Source organism: Magnolia sinica, chromosome 9 (genome assembly GCF_029962835.1).
Source record: "Magnolia sinica isolate HGM2019 chromosome 9, MsV1, whole genome shotgun sequence".
In the NCBI taxonomy this organism is placed as follows: domain Eukaryota; kingdom Viridiplantae; phylum Streptophyta; class Magnoliopsida; order Magnoliales; family Magnoliaceae; genus Magnolia; species Magnolia sinica.
Window position 1 is genome coordinate 84,735,280 of NC_080581.1, and position 6,100 is coordinate 84,741,379.

The following is a 6,100-nucleotide window of genomic DNA, read 5'->3' on the forward strand; positions in this document are numbered from 1 at the left end:
CTCTGAGAGAACCTTCAGTTGATAATTTTGTTCTCTGTTTTTTTTTTTTTTTTTTTCTCATGTATTTTTTTTAAAGCATTTTTATAGTTGAATAAAGGATGGTCCCTCTTTGGGAAGAGGACCCAGCTGGTCTGGATGGTGGCCTAGGCCTATGTAGGTTAGGAGGTTATTTGTGGCAGAAAATTAAGGGCTGTTACAACTGAATCAGTGGCATGTATTAACACAAATGGACTGCCTCCTTGCCAGTTTTTTTTTTCTTTTTTTCTTTTTCCTGGTTTTATAATAGTTTATACAATAGACGAGGCCTGCCGCTTTTCGTGGAGCTTGTCTAAATGAGATTCATATCTTTCCAAATTTTCAAAGTGGTGTGCTCCTAATTTTCTAAAAAGCAAAGTCCCAGTTACAAGTGGTGTGCTCCCACTTTTCTGAAAGTTGGTAGGAAGCTGTTTAATATATAACACTATGGAGTAAGCTTATTTCATAACAACAACGTATCACGGCTCTTTTTTGGTATACCTTATCATGAAAGTCAGATGACCTGAAAGCCAGTCAAATGCAGCCATTATTTGAGCTGCCATGTGACTTTGGAGGCTTGTAGGTGATAGCCAGTCAAATACAGCCATTCTGTGTACTGCCATGTGAATTTGGAAGCTTGTGGGTGGTGGTCGCCCGGTGAAAAGGCAGGCTACCTTGGTGACAGGTGTATCCTCTCTACCATTCTTTATTGTATGGCCCACATGAACAGTGGATTGGACTATCTTTGATCTCATGTCCTAACCCTGATGACTGCATTTGATGGACAAATATATGTTATATCCACACCGTGCATCCATTTTATGAGATTATTTTACGGCATGAGCCTAAAAACGAGGCAGATCCAATGCTGAAGTGGACCACACCACATAAAGAAATAAGAATTGAATGCCTACTATTGAAAACTTCTTTGTACCAACGGAAACTTTGGATCAAGATGATATTTGTGTTTTCTCTTTGTCCAGGTCTTTGTGACCTTATGAACAGGAATTATTGTGCAAAATAGATGAATGGTGTGGATATAAAACCTACATCATGGTGGACCCACAAAAGTTGGTAACATCCACACACCACCAAGGTCTGGCATCTGCGTGAGGCAGATCCAATACTCAATTAAACACAACAAATAACATAAGCTATTAGAAGTTTTGGATCAAGCTTTACATCTACCTCATGTCTGAGCTCATGTCTTCAAAATAAGTTGGCAAAATGGATGGACAGTGTAGATATAACAAATTCATCTTGGTAGGCCCCACAAAGTCTGCAAGCAACCTTCTTAGAAATGAAGTAGCCACTCACCATATATTGTCAACAAGTGCCAAAGTTGTCTCCTCCCAAGGATTTGATGTGATTCCCTTAAAATAGAATATAGATGACTGTATTGGTATATGATACATACGGACTGCCATGCATACCATATCGGTTGGATATGGCCATATGGGTCATGGACGTCAGCGGCCTCTGTGACAATGTGAGGCCAACCCTGATATTCATGTGAAATCCACTCCGTTTATCAGGTTCACCAGATCATGTTAGCTCATGAGTCCCAAAGTGAAGGAGATCCAAATCTCAAGTGGGGCAGGCCTTAGGAAACAGTAGAGATTTAAAGCCTACCGTTGAAACCTTTGAGGGACCATATAAATTTTTTATCAGTCTAACATTTGTGCTGTGAGTTCATCCCGTGGAAATAAACTTATGAACGGTTTAGATGGAATATAAACATCAGAGTGGGCCCACAAAGGTTTTGACATTGGGTGTTTCCATCCCTAATTTTCCTGTTGTGTAGCCCGTTTGAGTTTTGAATCTGCCTCACCTTCCGGCTCAAGTACTTTTGTGATCTGTAAAAACCGATGGACGGAGTGGATGGCCCCACATAGCTTCCACGTACTAGAACTTCCGGCAGGCAGTGAGTTACGTTCCGTGATCAAAACGGTTCACAAGCGTGTTTTTTAAAGAAGTCTCCAGAAAGAGAGAGAATCAGAAAGGTAGCTCTGTATTGCAACATGAATGTACGGCTCTGGAGAACTGGCTGAAGTTTTATAACCAAATCATCTGTTTTGAATATTGGGACCCACATGCTGAGTGGACCAGATTTATTTTTGGAAAACATACAGAATGTTGGACCAATCTTATGAAGGGATTGGATGTTGCACGTGTGTGACATTCTGTCACTTGTGTTGCCTTTACATTAACTTTTATTGCAGGCGTGTACGTTTACATGCCATCCATACCGTTCATTAAGGTCATTTCTACTCGGATGAATTGAAAACACAAATATTAGCATGATTCAAAACTTACGTGCCACGCGAATATTTCAACTGTGGAACGTTCATTTCTCATGTTTTCGGCTCATTTGCGTATTGAATCGGCTCATTTTTCTAAAATGAACTCAGAAAACGGATGAACGGTATGGATTTCTTAAAAACATCAGAGTGGGCCCATTTGGTTCCCAGCGAAGAAACTTCGTGCGAAAGGTTTTTTTTGCATAAATTCCGCGTCCGCATGTTCCCAAGATCCAAACCGAACGCCGGTTGCCTTCCCAGTAATTCCCGCGAAGAGAAATAATGAGGATTGAACATCCACCATTGAAACATCCATGGGCGCACAGAAATTTTGGATCAGACTAACTTTTTTCTGTTTTCTGTTCATCCCACCAGGAATAACGTTATGAACGGTATGGATGGCATAAAACCATCACAGTTGAACTCAGGGTAGTTTCGACGGTGGACGTTGAATCTTCACTGTTCCTGTGGTGCGGCCCACTTGAGTTTTGGATCTGCCTCATTGTTCGGTTCATGTACTAAAATGACCTGAAAAAACGGATGGAGGGGGCAGATTTCTCACAAACATCATGCTGGGCCCCATCAAGAGCTTCAGTCGCAAGGAAGCTCCCAGGAGAGAAGCTATCGCAGACAATCCACGTCCAAGATATAAAACCCTTTTCTTAGCTTTTAAAAAAAAAAAAGAGGAGAAGAAAGAAGAAAGAAGAAAAGGCGTGAAAGATCAAATAGTTAGGAAAAGTCGAGCCAAGACCCTCGAGAGCGTATCCAATCCTCTCAAGAAATCCGGTAAGGTCTGTAATAAGAATGAGGTTAGTATGCAAGCTTTGGTTCTCTTTAATCGCCTGTCCTTTTTTCCTTCATTTTTTTTCTCTTCGATTGCAATCTCATCAAGTACTGGTTGTAAGAATTCTATAAGGTGGGCCTATTGATCAACGGTCTGAATTTTTCTAAGGGTTAGATAATGTGACCGACAATACTAGTGGACCCCACAAAATTGTGATTAATCTAGAATTATATAAGGAGTGGTGCACTACAAATATGTCACATTCACAATGTTCTCGTTGGACCCTCTAAACTAAGCCTACATATGAAGCTTCTATTCCCATCTCCCGAATTCTCTAAAGGGTGTAAGGTGCTGTATACTTGGCAATCACATACGGCTATGTAGGGGTGTACACGAACCGAGCTAACCGCTCGGTTAGCTCGCTCGACTCGACTTGAAAAAGCTCGATTCGTCTCGGTTTTGGTTTTACATCCTAAAATGATCTCAAAAAAATGGATGGACGGTGTGGATTTCTCACAAACATCACATTAGCCCCACCTACGTTTCCAGTGCAGGCAGGAAATCCTTGTCCATGCGGGTTTATTACCGGGCCAACTTGATGGGAAAAGGATTCGCTACTCCCTGCCACTAGACACGCTGTGAGAGGCTTTCACGGGAAGTTCCTGCGTTGGAAACCAGGTGGGTCTCACTGTGATGTTTGTGAGAAATACTTCCCATCCATCCGTTTTGTGAGTTCATTTTAGGACATGAGGCCAAAAATGAACCGTATCCAATGCTCGAGTGGGCTATACTAAAGGAAAAGATGGTCAGGAAAATTCCTATAGTTGAAACCTCCCTGGGTTCGTTGGTGATGTTTCCGTACCATCCATACCGTTAATAATGTCATTCCTTCTGGGATGAACTTAAAACACAAATGTTAACATGATTCAAAACTTATGTGGCCCCACGAATGTTTCACCTGTAGATGCTTAATTATAACATTTTCAGCCAACTTGAGCATTGGATAGGTTCATTTTTAGCCTCATGTCGTAAAATGAACTCTCAAAATGGATGGACAGGAAAGATTTCTCACAAATAGCATAGTAGGCCCCACCTGGGCTCCCAGTGCAGGAACTTCATGCGAAAGGCTATTATTGCAGGGAATCCCTGTCCCCTGCTGCTAGCCAATGGCTAGTGGTTGATGCTTTGTGGACCCCAACATGATGTATGTGTCTCATCCATGTTGTCCATCCATTTTTCTAGATAATTTTACAGTATGAACCCAAAAATGAGGTAGATCAAACTCTCAAGTGGGCCACACAGCGTTTATTGAATTCTCACCATTAAAAACTTCTTGGGGCTACAAAAGTTTTGAATCAATCTAATATTTTCTTTTTTCCTTCATCCAGGTTTGTATGACATAATCTACCGGTTGGATGTCAAATAAATATTACAGTGGGCCTATGAGGTTTTTAATAGTAGACGTTCAATCACTACTATTTTCCCATGGTGTGTTCCACCTAAGATTTTGATCTACCTCATTTATGGGATAGAGCATTAAAATGATGTGTAAAAATGGATGAATAGTGTGGATAAAACACATAGATGTGGGCCCACAGGGTACTGACCACTAGCCAGCCGGCTAGTGGCAGCATAGCTAGCCAAACCGAATCCACCTTGATGCATATATGCTATATCTATGCCCTAGAATGAAGTACATCCAAATCTCAAGTGACCCTACCATAGGAAAAATGGGTGATTGACCATTAATAACCTCATGATATTCCTTAAGAAATAATTACTCTAATCATGGGGAAAATAATTACTCTGATCATGGGGCTCTCCGTGTTTCGAACCTAACTACATGTATCTCATACCCACAAGGGATTTTTTTTTTTTTTTTTTTAAAATTTAAATAAGAAGAAATAACAGCTATTTGAATAAAGAACTCAAACCAAGGTGCAGTTTTAGACATAAGCTCCAACTCAAACACTCTAAAAAGGTAACTTATTACAAATAGTAAACTATGTTATTTATATAGAGGAATTCTATCCCTGTTAGATTGTGGTTTTTGGTAAAAACTAATAAATATCCAATTTGACCTAACTATGTTCTCCTAACTTTTTAAACCCATTTTCATATTGTACACAACTTCTATAACTCAAATTCAAAGGATGAAAAGTTATTCTAGAACTAAAACTTACTATTTATAATAAAAGCGAAACTAAATGGACTTTTGACTATTGATACAATGGAATCTTGCATATTTGGTGTAGGCAAAGTGGTGCGGCGGGCTTAGTTGTCTTAAAAAGTTCCTATCGGCCCAAAATACTATTTAATATGTTGAAAAACTCATTCCAATTTGCAAGGTACAACTGATTTAAGGTTCTGATGGTCTGGATTGTTTTTAACTCCAATTGGGCCTTCTTTGGTTCTATCTTCACTAGGAAAGTGTCTACGACCTGCTTTACATAACCTTACCAATAAGTTGGATAGCAAATAAACACCACCAAACATTATGATGGGCCGTAGGATGTTTTTAATGGTGCAATATTACATCACCACTTTTTCCTTTAGTATGGTCCACCAAGGGTTGGATATGCCTCATTTTTGGGCTCAAGCCCTAAAATAATATGGAAAAAGTAATGGCCAAGGTGGATATAGAATACATATATTAAGGTGGGCCCCACGGTAAGGCCACACCATCTTAGGTGGACAAAAATTTCCTTCCAAAGCCTTTCTGGAAGTTTTGCAGTTGAACCTGGGTGGGGCCCACCATGATGTTTGTGAGTAATCAATCCCTCCAATGGTGCATGTTCAATCCTCATTGTTCCTATTTTGCGGCCTACTTAAGTTTTGGACCTGTCTCATTGTCGGACTCACATACTAAAATGATTTGAAAAAACAGATGGACAGGACATATTTCTCACAAACATCATAGTGGGACCCATTGAGAGCTTTAGTTGCAAAAACCACCGCACAAAGTGAAAGTAATGCATTATAAAAGCAAAAAATTACAAGA